The sequence below is a fragment of the Lepidothrix coronata genome, unplaced genomic scaffold, assembly GCF_001604755.1.
Source record: "Lepidothrix coronata isolate B3197 unplaced genomic scaffold, Lepidothrix_coronata-1.0 Scaffold198, whole genome shotgun sequence".
NCBI classification, from domain to species: domain Eukaryota; kingdom Metazoa; phylum Chordata; class Aves; order Passeriformes; family Pipridae; genus Lepidothrix; species Lepidothrix coronata.
In genome coordinates, this window is record NW_016690378.1 from 698361 (window position 1) to 712186 (window position 13826).

Genomic DNA, 13826 nt, shown 5'->3' on the forward strand with positions numbered 1-13826 from the left:
TCACAGTTACTTTTGTGTGTTTAAGGCACATGCTGAGCACCCCGGAGCACCACTGCCCTGGCTGAGCCTCAGGAGGGGATGGAGCACAGCCCAGGTGCATGGCAGGGGACAGGCAGGTGGTGACAGGGTGGCACTGTCCCCCAACACTTAAGTTCCCTGTGGAGCCCAGCTAGGGGGATCAGTTCATAAAGGGAACATGGGGACACTCTTGCACCTCCTTGTTGTGGGATACCTGATGACCTCCTGGGCAGTGGATGGATTTTGGAGCAGTTCTTGGGTGTTGGATGGATTTTGGAACAGTTCCAGTGGCCACCCTGATTTACAGAATCTCCTCAGTGGTTGCCCAGGGCTGTTGGAGGATGCAGTGGTCCCACCATGCTTCTTCCCTTCCCCCCCTCTCTTCTCCAGCACCTCATTCCACTGGAAACAGCAAAGGGCAGTGGTACCTGCAATCCTCTGACTCTTAGGAGGTGGGAGCTGATGGGAGGAAATACCAGTGGTTTCTTTTCCTCTGTCCCATAATTGCCCCCACCTTGCTCACCAGCATCCCACAACAGGTCTCCTCTTCCTCCTCCACATGCCTGTTCTCCTGACCTGGGAGGGCTCTGGGGGACAGACCCTGTCGTGTTGGATGCTGAGAAAAGCAAAAGTATAACAGTGGAGCAATTGCTGGGGGTGAGGGAAAGAGGCTGCTGGGGGAAGAAGGGATTGCTTGTGCTCTGCCACTATCATTGTCTTGCCTTTGGGGAGGCATGAGAGAAGGACTGAACCAGAGGGGTGCTGCCATGTGTGCCCTGGCCACACGAATTTAGTGCAGCAGGGCCCCAGCTGCCCCCTCCTGCTCCCTGGAGCGCTGCCACGAGGATAAGGCACTGTCCTACCCACTGCAGCTTTGCTCTGCCTGGGACTGAGTCAGTGCAGAGTCCTTGCTGTTGGGCCGTGGGACCAAGTATTTGGAGAATTAATAAGCAGAGGGGCACTGAGAGGGGAGGTGGAAAGCAAACTGGTTCCTCTCTCCCTCACCCACTGGTCTGTGAGTTGACAGGCAAAAGGCAAGCAGAGAAAAACCTCAAAATGGCACCTCAAGCCAACAGGAACATCTGCCTGTGATGTGGCAAGGGGTCAGCATGGGGTGGCATCGCCAAGCTCTCCTACGTAGGAAGGAGCTCCCTGCATGGTCCAGGAAAGCCCAGAGCTGTGGCCATCACCCTCCAGGCTGGAGGAGGGGGTCCCTGCAAACCTGCAGTCTTGTTTTTCTTCCCTGAGAGGGGGAAGGCTGGGGGAATGCACAGACATATGTGAAATCCCGCCTGTGCCACGGCAGTGATGGGCTGGGGGAGAGCCTGTGGTCGCTGGAAGGTCTCCAGACATCGTCCGGCTGGACGGCTGCTGACAACTGACTTGAAGCAGCGCAGGGAGAGGGAGGTTTGCATCGAGGCACCCCCCCAGCACACCCCAGCTGCCTCCCTCCTGCCTGCTCAGCCCCAGGTCCAATAAACCTCCAGCAAAGGGTGCCGGGTGGTGGCGGGGGGGACACCCTGGTGATGCCCTGAGGTAGAGCACACTGGTTTGATCCACTTCAGTGCAAACCAGAGATCTCCCCACCAGAGCAGGGGTTGCCTCCCTCAGTTGGCTCAGCTGACCAAGGGTGCAGCATTAAATCCCCAGGGGATCTAAGTTTCCTGGCTCCATCTCTTTAGCCCCTCAAGGCTGCAAGTCCTCAAGTACCTTAGAGACTGTTCCTCCTCTTCCCAGCTCATGCAGAGGAGGTCACAGACCTCAGGCCACTGGCCAAGTCTTCTGCTCTTTGTCCATCTAGGATGAGGGCCAAAGCTGAACAAGACAATCCAGATCAGTGTGGAGATAATCTCTGCACACGGGATTTTTTCAAGCTGCGATGAAAGCTGAACCCTGCAAATGTCACCCAGAGATATCTCGGCTCCATAGCACTATGGCTCTTCTCACAACTGTAAATTTCAGCACCAGAGGGGGTCAGGAAATGCCTTTTCATATTTACTTTGTCTATTAAATAATAAATTTGTGCTGAGCAAGCCACAGGGTTTTCCTGTCCTGAAACCAGTTCCGCTGGCCTGGGTAAAACCAGCACATGCTGCAAACACCTCATGGTTGTTGGTCTCCCCCCAGGAGGAGAAGTGCCCACGTGGAAGGAGAGGTGCCCACGTGGTGTCTCCTGACAGTGCAAAGGGAACACGAAGGCTGTCTTTGTCCCACCTCCTGTCTCACCTCAGGAGATGCCGGTGTTTGGATCACAGGCTGCATCTGTGCTTTCCCATCACTGAAAGCACAGCTTGCTCATTAGTCTTCTGCCCTAACCATTTGCCATACCACTAGTTTAAAGGCCACTTACCTTAGATTTCAGTAAGTCTGTGACTTCCTCCTGTGGAGAAGGCATTGATATCCATCTGCTTAGAGCAGTGCTTCCCTGTTCTGCCCACAGCCAAGGGCTCAGAGCTGCCCTGTGTGCTGCTGGAAGCATCCTGCCAGTTTTTTTAAGGTATATTTGGGCTGGGAGGGGGAAAGAACTGCCAAGTCAGGGACTGCTGCCTCTTGCCCTGTGGGTTGCTAGATTTGGAGAGGATGCAGTGCCAGGCGTGTTCCAGGCGACTCTCAGCCACTTATCCCTGGTGTTTCCCCAGGCCAGGAGCATTGGCTGCATCCTTTTCACGCTGTTCCCTAGGGTCTAGAGCTGCTCCCTTCAGCTCATGTTGCTGCTGGGTCCAGCTGTGCTCACACTCTGCCTTGTCTCCTTTCTGTACTTGTAGCTCTCCATTTGTGTGCTCTCAAAGCTCACCTTTCCACAGGTTCATGGTAAAGCCAAAGTCTTGTCTCCCTTTGGCCTCCGTGGTGGCAGGGTTTGAGGAGTATTTTGTTAAGTTCAACTGTTGATGCCTGAGCCTCCCAAAACCCTTTCCTTCCAACAGCTCCTCTCTTCCTCTGGTGGATCCCACCCCTCCAGCCTTTCTCTTCCCCACTCCAGCTTCATCCTCAGGTTAGGGACTGTCTCCAGTGAAACAAAAGATGCTGACACAAGGCGCAGGGAGATGCTGGCTTCTCTGTGACCACGGACAGAGCAAAATGTTCATGTCCTCCTCCTCCTCCACCAGTGCACCCCACCTGCTCAGCCTGTCCCCTGCATCCCACACACATCAGGGGACATCACAGTGTGCCTGGCCCCATCCCAGCCCCATCCCAGCCCCACAGGGCTGCACCAGGTCCTCATCCTCGGCACCCCAACAACCTCTCCCTGGTAAGCACATCCCTCCTCTGAGAACTCGCAGACCCACATCTCCACCCAGCCTCTCCCACTCGTAAACCTCCCTGGATGCCCCACAGCCAACTCGAGATCATCGTGGCAAAAACAGGACATCGCTTCCAAGTCCTCCCCACCCTGCTCCAGCCAATGGGTAACTCCACGATTTTTTTCCTATTCCCCAAACTCCCAGCTTCACCACCATGTTCTGCTCCTCCCTTTCCCTTCACCTTTTCTACTGGAAAAGCCATTCCAAGTGTTAGGCACCTTCAGCCTCAGCTACTTCATGCTCTGGGCTTCACATTCGCCAACTCTCTGACCCTGATAAGTCTGAGCATGGCACAGCCAAGTGCAAGGGCAGAGCTGGTAATCCTCTCCAGGTGTTTTGACCACACCATCCTCGTGCCCTTTACTGGCCACGGACACTTCCATCACTCCCAGCTATCTCATTTTCCCTCCCCAGGCATGCTCAGACTCACCTGCTGTTCCTTGCAAAGCAATTAAATCACTGTGGGTGACATTAATGGTGTTGATGGAGCATGAATTAGCACTCCTGTGCTTTCCCTCTGCTCACACCATCAGTGAACATTACACCAAATCCCTTTGCATATTCCTTCATCAGGAAGAAATTCTCCTGTGTCTCCTGCTCTCCCTTTATCCACATGAGTTTACCAGCTGGCTGTAGGGAAGAAAGGTGATGGAGAGACAGCAGGAAAGAAAGAGTCTGGTACCACCAAACAGGTATTTGAAGGATGGAATGGTGTCTCACTGCCCGGGCAGGCAGCAGAAGAGGATCAGTCCTCGTTCGAGCTGCCACCCCACAGGAACTGGGAGTGACAGGTCTCACCTCAGTCTAGCACAGGGGCACCCACACTGGGGTGATCACTGCTCTCACCTGCTCTTGTTGAAGATGTCAGCAGTGCCTTGGCTGCCCAGCTCGAGGCTGCAGCACAAGGCCACGCTGAAGGACAGACACCCGGTGGACCAGAGCCTTTGACAGCAGTGTGATACTGTGACGGCGGGAGGGCGCCCAGCCAGCACTCCTCAAAGAGGCCTCCCAACCCTGACTGCCAAAATCCTGCTTTAAGCACAGGAAAATAAATTGTGCAACCTGCCTTGGACTGGATTGTAACGCTCAGTGTGGGCGGAGGGGAGGAAGGGGCAGGAGCCGGGCTGAGGAACAGGCCCCACCTCACCGCATTCAGGCAGGACCACACCAACACCTGGTGCCTGAGCAGCACCTGCACTGGGCACGGCCCTTCTCACCCCTCACAGGTATGCTCGGGATGTTTCTGCAGCCACCAAGCTCCTCCTCGAGGACCCAGAGATGTGGCCACGGGCAAGCCCCACCCTTGTGCCCGTGCTCAGACCTCAGGAGGTATGATCTTTCCTAGGCTGGCCTCCAGACCTGGCAACACATTCCTTCCCCAGTCCCAAATCTGACTGTCAGTATTTCCCTGAGTGCATGAGCAAGGCTTGTTGGCTGGGTGAGCTCTGCGCCACTGCGGATCCCCAAACTGTTGACAGTGCCTCAACACCAGACATTTGGTCCAAAGCAGGTAAACGATCCATCAGCTTCTTCTCCTTCCAGCTTTCCATCTTTCACCATGAGTGAAAGCACAAATTGCAAGCCTTAATTAGAATCAGTTGCTCATAAGTGCAAAAAATAACCCACCCCAAGCTCCTCAGTGGCTGTTGAGCCCACTTGTCCCTCCTGGCTCTGCTCTAGGACAGTTGTTGCATTATCACAGCTTTGCTCGGTAATTAACACAGGCAGATAGTGGTGGGACAAGGGGGAACAGTTTTAAACTAAAAGAGGAGAGATTTAGGTTGAATGTTAGGAAGGAATTCTTTACTCAGATGGCAGCGAGGCTATTACAGCAAGGGCTGGAAAATGCAATGGCCTGGCTCTTCAGGTGTCCCAGCCTCCCTGAGCTGGGGGTAGGCAAACTCAGTCCTTGAGAAGGTCTCACCACCAAAAACAGGAGATGCACAACCCCACTACATGTCAAGGAACCGTCAGAAAAATTGCTGGGGCCAGGAAAGGATGTAGGAACCAAAAGTCCTACTGCATCTTCCCTCACATATACAGCTTCCACCAAAGACACCCAGGAGATCCAGCACCTCACAGAGCCTCAAAGCCTCCACTTTTCTGAAGGAGAGGAAGATGGTATAGAGAATTTGTCAGCAAATGGCTCTTGAACCCAAGAATTAGAAATTTAAAAGGGAGTTTACAGGCTGCTTCTGAAAAAGACAGTCCAGGCACCCTCTTGAGTAGTTTGTTGAGCTACTGTCAAGGAAGGAAGTTCTGCAGAAAATTAAATGTAGCAGGATTATAGAGGCCTTCAAAATTGGCTGTAAAACAAGACGTCCAAGAATCACCACAGAAATACAGAACATGTTCAGAGCAGTGCTGATGGTCAAGGCACTGCGGTTGATATGTAGCTTAATTTGAAGAGGGAAAAAACATGGAATTATGAAAAAAAAAAAGGACACCAATATTCACATGGCCTCTCAGAATACCAGGGTAGCAGACCTTGTACAGACAAGCTTCCTGAGAACAAAACAGGGTGATTGTCTGCCTGCAGCCACTTCCAAGGACACCATGAAGATCACAGAATCAGAGAATCACTGAGTGGTTTGGGGTGGAAGAGACCTTAAAACTCATCTCAATCCAACTCCCTGCCATGGGCAGGGACACCTTCCACTATCCCAGGTTGCTCCAAGCCCCATCCAACCTGGCCTTGGACACTTCCAGGGATGGGGCAACCACAGCTTCAGTGGGCAATCACAGCAGGACGATGACACACTCAAGGGGTCTGGGACCATAAGGGAAGAGTGGGACAGACCAAACCCCCAAGATGCCATTAAGAAAAATGACCTTTGGCTGTTCTGCCTTTCCCCATGGTTATCTCAAAGTGAAGAAGCAGCAGTGGAAGCCCTGCAGACAGCTCATCTGGGGCCTGGCCTGGGGTAAGTTCTCTGCTCCCTGGCCAGCTGGAAAATCTGCAACCGTTTCACTTCCACCAAGAAACCCTGAACATCTGGGAGGCCCTCAGAGCTGAATTAGATGCAAAATAAATCAATCTTCTGTGACTTTTTTTCCTCAATAAAGTCACTTTGTCGCCTCCATTTTCCATGGGACACAGCTGGGAAATGTCAGGCTGATCAGGAATGCCACTGGGATGGTGGTCACCTGGGAGCCCTTGCTGTGGGGTGCCTGCAGATTCAGGAAAGTCAAGGCATCAATTATACCCTCCCCTTAGGCTTTTACTTTTACCTTCTCTTGGCTAGAGAAGGCTGGTGTGTATCATGGTACCTGCAAACCACACGGAGGCTGGAACACAACCCTGGTCTCCTCAGGGAGTGCCAAAGGCACAGGAACAGTGGAATGGGAGAGAATCTCTCAACACCGTGGCTGTGAGAGCTGCCAGCCAAGGGCTTTAGGAGGTGAAGGTGCTGGAGGCAACAACATACCACTCAGGGGAGCAGAGGTCAGGACAAAGATGTGGCTGAGGAGGGGAATGGAGATTTTGGAGCTGGGGACCCTGTCCAGGTAGAAGGCTCCAGGCAGAGGCAGCGGTGGAGGTGCTGCCACTTCCCCAAGCCCTCTCTGAGTTTCTCAGCCAGCATGAGCTGGAAACACCCCAGAACCAGGCAAACAGCCCAGGAGAAGTTGAGTTCTGGACTGCTGGGGATAGTGCCTGGAGAGCAGGTGAAGCCAATGTCATAGAAGCCAATTAAGAGTGAGGGCACTGGGATAAATCCATTTGAAATCTTCCTGCACAGCTCTGCCACAGTTTAAGAACAGCCCTTTGGAGGTGCCCAAGCTCCCCTAGCAGAGCAGTTTCCCAGCTGCATCCCATGCATCTTCCCATGGTGCCAAGACATTTGTTTATTAGAGGGTATTTTTACTGTACTTTCAGAATTAAGCTCAGGGCCTCCCGAGCTGGGTTTGGCTGGAAAAACGTGCAGAACACCCCTGGACATGACCCTTGTGCTCAGCTGACCCGTGGAACACCCAGTGCCATCACCCCTGTGCTTCTCCATGGAGAAAGCCTCCCAGTGATATGAAGGCAAGAGCAGAAGCACCAGGGGGGGAACCCAATTCTGCCACAGGGCTGAGCACTCACATCACACCGAGGAGGAAACGAAGGAGCTGGCGACCAGTCAGGGGTGGCACTGGGTGTTCCACAGGTCAGCTGAGCACAAAGGCCATGTCCAGGGATGTTCTGGGCACGGTACTGCAGGTTTTTCCAGCCAAACCCAGCTCAGGAGGGGCTGTTCTGTGCCCTGATACAGCAGAGGCCCTGAGCTTAATTCTGAAAGTACAAGAAAAATCCCCTCTAATAAACATATTCACAGTGGCCCTAATGATAACAATCCATTTTTTTCCTTTGTAGCAACCAATGGGAAAGCCATCTCAAGCTGTTTTTTCCCCATCCTATTTCTGTCTCCATCTCCCATTTCCTTCTATCCAATATTACCTTCCAAATTCCTACTCTGATCCTCGGATAATTCAAACATATTGCATTGCTTTACAAACTGTGTTATTTTATCCCTTTCACCTGCCACTTTTCTTTTAGATAAACACTCATAACTCCCAACATATCAACTTTAACTCTTTGACCGTCACTGGAAACTGAACCAGCTGAGATTTTCAGGGGGGAAATTCTTTCCTCTCCTTTTCTTCTCTGTTCTGTGCGTTAAGTCAAGCAAAAACTCACCTGCCTTAGCACTGTCTTCAGACCATTTTACTTAAGCTCTGTGTAATAATTTCAGCAACTTCTGGTGTTATTGTATCTGTCTAGGCCGCACTTGTGGTGTAAAGCTGTCCTAATCACAGCTCCTTGTTGAGAGCTACTTATTTCCTGCCCCAATCATCACCTCTCAGGATTGTGAAGACCCTGAGCTGCACACAGGATGCCAGATTTGGATACATGCACACCCCCAGCACATCTCACACCAGTTTCCCATCCCAATGCAGTGGGCATGGACAGCACCACAAGCAGGAGCTGAGCAAAACACTTCCAAATGAGGACCATTTTCCTGATGCTCCTCCCATAACACTGCAATCACTCAAAGTCCAGCCCTGCCTCATCCTTGCTGTTGGTCTGAGCTCAGAGCTGCTCCAGCATCACTTCTTGCACATCAGCAGAGTCAAGCCATGGTGGAGCTGGGGAACAAGGAAAACAGGGGGCAAAGGGGGAAAGTTGCAAGCTAGAAATCCCCTTTTCCCTCACAGAAATCAGAAGCACTTTACTCCTCATTCTCACATCCATCACCCAGGGATCCTTGTTCAGCAACTTGGGCTTAGTTGTGCCTGCCCTCCTCAGGACCCAGATCCACCTCCTGTAATTATGGGATAAGCTAAATCACCTCAAATCCTTCAAAACATCTAATCCACTCAGTCTTCCCAACCTTAATCTGTTTTCTTTTCCCTAACTTCCTTCAGGACACTGGATCAAAGGAGGTTTTTATTGAAGTTCACTAAGGCAGGGTTTTGCTTTTTGCCTGCAAAACATCCTGCTGGATATCCCTACTTTGGCCAAGCGCTCCTTGCTGCTGGGCCAGCACAGCCAGCAGCCTGGTGCTCTGCCTCCCATGCACTGGGTCCTCAGTTTGGGTGCCACCCCAGTCCCAAGGGGCTAGGGGAACATGTCATGCACAGGGGGACGTGAGGTGGGAGGGAGAGAAGCTACTTGAGCACAACTTTCCTACTCCCGTGAGAAGGTGTCTCCCAACATCTATCGGTGCATGCTGGGCTTACTGTCACCTTCTCCCAAGGCCACCTTCACCAACCTCTCGACACCATTTCTAGGGAAAAGGGTCACAGCATGAGGGGCCTGGGAGGTCCCACGCTAAGGGTGGGCCTTCTGGCCTGAGCATTCTGCTGTGAAGTCCATACAGTGCATCTCCTTCCCACCAGCACTGCTCCAAACCAGATCTCAGGAGCCACCAGCAGGACCAGACGGACTTACAGGCTCTGCCACGAAGGATGGTTGTTTGGAAACATCTCACAGATGGGGGGGGGAGATCCCACAGCCCTCTGAAAACTGCTGCTGGCTGTTTTGCCTTGAGCCTCAAAAGGCTGCCGGGAGGTGCCTGGGTTAACAGAGCTGCTCCGCAGAGATCCACCCGCTCGGCCGGGGTCACAGCCGATCTGTGTCGCAACGTCCCTCTGAGTCATCCCGTTTCCTCCCAGTCACCGAAAATGGCCTCAAAGTTTGTACAGATGGTGCTTAATCCCCGTTTGGACAATGGGCTTTGGGCTTTTAAAGGACAATTACTAAAGGAAAGCAGGGGGAGGGAGGAGAGGGTTGGGGGAGGGCACAGGCAGGACGGCAGGATGCAGGCCAGTGGGGCAGCAATCCAGGGAGGGGCTGAGCATCCAGCAGGGATGCAAGCACAGGACAGGCAACCTGGCTTAGCCCACAAAGGCTCAAAGCAACAGCCAATGCTAAATCTCAAGGGATGAGGACCAGGGGACCATGTCCACCCCAGAGACCTGAGGCTGCCTGGGGCTTTCAGTCCTTGACCTGGCACAGAGCCCTCTCCCTGCACATCGCCCTGGGGTCAACATGCCATGGGTCAACATGGCACGGTCATGGCTGCAGGAAAGATGGTGGTAGGGTTGGCAGCCTCTTCCCAAAGCCAGGATATCACCTGGCAGCAACCCCTCCTGCCCTAGATCCCACCTGGCCCTGGGAAAGGACACCCCCTCCCACCAGGATGGACAGCTGGTACTGCAGGGAACGGTGGTGAAGTTGCCCAGCTCAAAGGGGGATGATGCTGTGTCCAGCCTGCAAAGGGAAATGCTCAGCATGCCAGTGCTTGGGTGCCAGCGTGCCTGGAGGTGCCAGAAACGCTCCATACAATATGCAGGGTGGTGCTTTCAAGGCCTCTCTGCTCCTGCCTGCCCTCAGTGAGGCTCATATGGAGGTGAGGGAACTGGACCCCTCCACACCACCACCCCAGCCCTGAAGCTATGGCAGGACCAAGTACAGCAGAAGGACAGGGATGGAGGGGGTCAGCCCACGCTCAAGGGAGACAGAAGCCCTTCTGCAGGGCAAAACCCTCCATTCCTACTGCCTGCCTTTCCCAGTCACCAGTCCCACCAGTCAAACTCACAAAGAAGCATGAGAGCAAACTGGGTGACACAGGGCAGGGAGAACCAGCAGAGCTCACTCAGAACGGAGATTTGGGGCTGGCAAAGCCTCCTCCCCACCAGTTCCCCCTTCCCCAGCCCAGGAGAGATGACATGGGGCAGGGAAGGGGGTTGCTCTCTCTCCAGCAAAAGCAGAGCATCGCGTCTCCATACCGGGGCTCCTGGGAAACGGGGGTCACGGCCAAAACACCTCCACTCGCTGCGGATCCAGCGGGGCTGATGCGCCCAGGAGGGGCGAGGCGCCGAGTTCTTGACAGTGCCGAGCGAAACACGGCCGCTGTCCCCACACGTGTCCGCGTCCGCTCGACACGGCCCCGCACTTCAGAAGCAATTAGCAGCTGAGTTGAACTAATTCCCGGCGCGGCGGGTCCAACACAAACAGCGCGGGCTGGCCCGTGCCCCCACAGCTCCGCGCCTTTCGGAGGGCCGGGGGTGCCCCTGCCAAGAGCAACACAAATAACCCGCTGCTTCTCCAGGTTAAGAGGCAGCCCTGGAGGGCTGGAGCGCGGTGGCCCGGGTCGAGCGCTGCCGGCTCCTCCGCGGGCAGAAAAGCCGGCTCTGTTACCCGCCGGGTCAGGAGGGAGGCGAGCACAAGGGTCCGTGTATGCGGTGCCTGTCCCGGGGGGCGCGGGGCGTTCCGAGGGGAAGGGACTTGCAAACAGCACCTGCGGGGTGTTTGTCGGCCCCGCCGAGGCTCCAGCAGCTGAAATAACAACTTGGGGAAGAGGGGGGGAAGCACTGCTGGAAGCCCTTGCCCCAGCCCTGCTCGGCTGGGTGCTGCTGGGATGCGGGCTGATGGATCTCCCCATCCCTTCGGGAGCCCAGGGATGTTCCTGGGCTTGCTGACAGTCCCTGGCAGGGGTTTGGGCCTCAGCTGCTGCCACATCCCCAGGGTCTCATCCTCAGCAGGGTGGGCAGGAGCATGAAGGAAGCCATAAGTAGAAAACACGCCCTGAGATGGTCTATACAGGTGCCACATCAGTGGCAGCTCACTTTGGGAATGTTGTGCAGGAAGTTGAACTCCTAGGACATCTACCTGCCAGACTCCCACCCTACCCATGTAAGGTCTTCAGGGACAAGGAACTAGCCAGGGCCATAGAGGAATAACCTTCAGAAAGCCAGGACTGAATAGGCTGCCTCCAAACTCAGGCCAGCTGGATCTGACCCAGCTTGGGCTGTGGTGGGGTCCCTGGTCCTTCAAGCTCTGACTGCATCTGCAGTGACCAAAATGATCCTTTTTGTCACTGCAGAGACATCAGGACAGATGTAAGTGCTCATTCTGCCCATGCCTGTGCCTTCCAACCAGCCCTCAGGAGGGAAGCAGGCAAGGAGCCAGAGCTTGTGAGCTCAGCAAGCGGGTTCAGGAGCTTTTTGGATGGGACAGTGTCAAAAGACTGACAGACTCAGCTGCATACCAAGCCCTGGTTCCCTGAGCTGCTCCCAGGAATGAAAACATAGTGACACAGACCTTCCCAAATCAGCACCCTGGTCCCAAGACATGCCCATGGGTCATCGGAGCCAGCAGAAGCTCCTCCAGTGTCACTTGTTTTCATGTTCCCCTCTTACTCGTCCTCATTCTCCAAGACTCCAGGAGCCAGTGTTGGTCTTTAGATACTTACATCACTCATTGAAAGCTTCAGGATTGCTCAGGTGCCCAGAAAGGAGCCTAGGTCCCCCCAGCTTTTCTGGGGTGCCTTGGGGGTCAGCGCTGAGACAGAACGGGGCTGCTGATAAACACAGAGCACATGGAGCCTCCCCTACAGCTCCAGCTGTGGCAGGACCTGTAGGGTGCAGCCTGACAGTTCCTAACTCCACCCAAGACAGCAGTAAAAGGCATCTGGCACAGTATCATGGTTTAAACCCAGGCAGCCCCCAAGCCCCTCGCAGCCGCTCGCTCACTCCCCCACCAGCAGGACCGGGGAGAGAATCAGAAAGGTAAAAGCAAGAAAACCCGTGGGTTGAGATAAAGACAGATTAATGGGGAAAGCAAACCCCATGCATGTAAGTAATGAAAAACAAAGAATTAATGCACCCCTTCCCATGGGCAGGCAGGAGAGCAGGGCCCCATCCCGTGTAACAGTTACGTGAGAAGACAAATGCCATCACTCCAAATGTCCCCCCCTTCCTCCTTCTGCCCCCCAGCTTTATATACTGAGCATGATGTCATATGGTCTGGAATATCCCCTGGGACAGTTTGGGTCACCTGTCCTGGCTGTGTCTTCTCCCAGTCTCCCATGCACCCCCGACCCCCTGCCAGCGTGGCCACATGAAAGCAGAAAAGGCCTTGGCTCTGTGTAAGACCTGCTCAGCAAGAACAAAAACATCACTATTACCAACCCTGTGTTTAGTACAAATCCAAAACACAGCCCCACACCAGCCACTGTGAAGACAGTTAACCCTACCCCAGCCAAGACCAGCACACTGACAGGGAATAACACGACTGTAGCTCACGGGCTCCATTACTGGTATGTGACTGCATGTCCCTCCTCGAAGGCAGGGGACAGGCAAGGAGGTTTCCAAGACTGGAAATCCGGCTTGACTCATGGCCCCTGCACAGAGCACGCCCTGAGCAAGTCCTGGGCTCTGGGGTTGGGCTGTGATTCTGCCAGGCAAGGCAAAGGTGGGAGCCAGACTTACCTCCACCTCCAACACACAACCACCACCTTGGCATCACTGCACCAGCAGTGCACCTCCAAACACACAAGCAAGTCCTTCCACAGACAGAAAGCTGGGAAGGGCACTGGACATCACCCAGTAATGGCACTGCAGGTGGCTCCAAGTGTTTTCAGCACCTGCTGTCACCCCGGAGCTCCCCACAGCAGAGACAGTCATTGCTCCATCCCCTTCCCATCCCAAAACTCCGCCTCGGAGGAGGCAGTGTCCCGAGGCTCTGTGCTTCGGGAAGTGAGGCCACAGAGACAGTTAACCCTCAGTGACACCCGGGGTGTCTGTCACCAGACCCCTGCTCCCTTGGGCAGGCTGGCTCCCCACGGAACACGAGCAGCAGGCTCAGCGAGCAGCACCCTCAGTTTGCAGTGTGCTGTGCTGTTTTAAACACCACAGCAGTAAATTGCACCTTCTGCAGAGCTGGAACCCCCCCACACAAACTCAGTTATCTTTACAACCAAAGCTGCAATCTTGCCGAGAATGGAATCAGCTCTGTTAGACCAGGACTATTGTTTTCAAAACCAAATTGCTGTGGTCGAAGGAGGGGAGAGGAGGCAGAGATGCACGATCACCCATTGTCTGGGAGGGTTTGTTAGAAACAATCTGACAGATTAACCCGTGGTGGAGCCGGGCTGGAGCCAAGCCGGGGTGGAACTAGAGGGGGAGCAGAGGGAATGAGAGAGCTCGAGGCAGGAATCAAACTGCAGAGGCAGAGCCTAG